The sequence below is a fragment of the Sapajus apella genome, unplaced genomic scaffold (genome assembly GCF_009761245.1).
Source record: "Sapajus apella isolate SASKATOON/1434 unplaced genomic scaffold, GSC_monkey_1.0 scaffold74, whole genome shotgun sequence".
Taxonomy (NCBI): Eukaryota; Metazoa; Chordata; class Mammalia; order Primates; family Cebidae; genus Sapajus; species Sapajus apella.
In genome coordinates this window covers 4,445,076-4,445,871 of record NW_022437014.1, presented here as the reverse complement: position 1 = coordinate 4,445,871, position 796 = coordinate 4,445,076, and the positions used below count along the sequence as shown (strand labels likewise).

At 41.8% G+C, this 796-nt stretch overlaps 1 pseudogene; it reads right to left on the bottom strand.

Annotated features, from left to right (window-relative positions):
* Nucleotides 1-508: 508 nt before the first annotated feature.
* On the bottom strand, nucleotides 509-586 carry LOC116532172 (annotated as a pseudogene).
* Nucleotides 587-796: the final 210 nt, after the last annotated feature.

Here is a 796-nt window from a genome sequence, read left to right as displayed (position 1 = left end):
CCCTGGGCTGGCTGCGACCTCAGGCTGGTAGCAAGACAGCTGCAGTAGCAGGAGTCTCATCTACTGAGGTCAATGTTCACGGTCAATGAGACTTTCTTAGGAGTGAGGAAATATTTTCTAGAATGTCCTAAAAAGCAGACTTTTCCTCACAGCTTATTAGTCGGAGTTTGGTTGTGTGCTTATTTCTGAAACATTCCTAAAAAGGCAGACAGGATTATCTTAGACTGGTTGGGCTTAGTCTTGTACCATGTTCCCACAAGGAACATGGCTGTGCAGAGAATTAGTGGCTAACTAATCTAAGAAAGGAAAAAGCAATAGATGGTGGGTAGACAGCTAGCAGTGTTCACTACTGTGAACACTGGCATGTGTCTGGGGTTATTTCTTTTACCATAATCTTCATTAGATCACTTTTTAACATGCTGCACTGCTACTAAGTGTACTAAGTAAAATGTGTGGGCTCCTAGATAATCTTTGTGATGCTTAATTTTCTGTGGAATTTGACTGGACCACAGGGTGCCCAGATATTTGGTTAAACTTTATTCTGGTGATTCTACACTTGATCTTAGCCAAAAGGCCAAGAAGCAATATTCTGGGTGATTCTATAGGATATTTTTGGATGAGATGAACATTTAAACTAGTAGATTTCATAATGCAGATTCCCCTCTCTAATGTAGGTGGATCTCATCCAGTCAGTTGAGGGCATGAATAGAACAAAAGGCTGACCCTCCCCTGAGCAAGACAGAATTCTCTCTGCCTAACTGCCTTTGAACTGGGACATTGTCTCTGCAGATTTTGG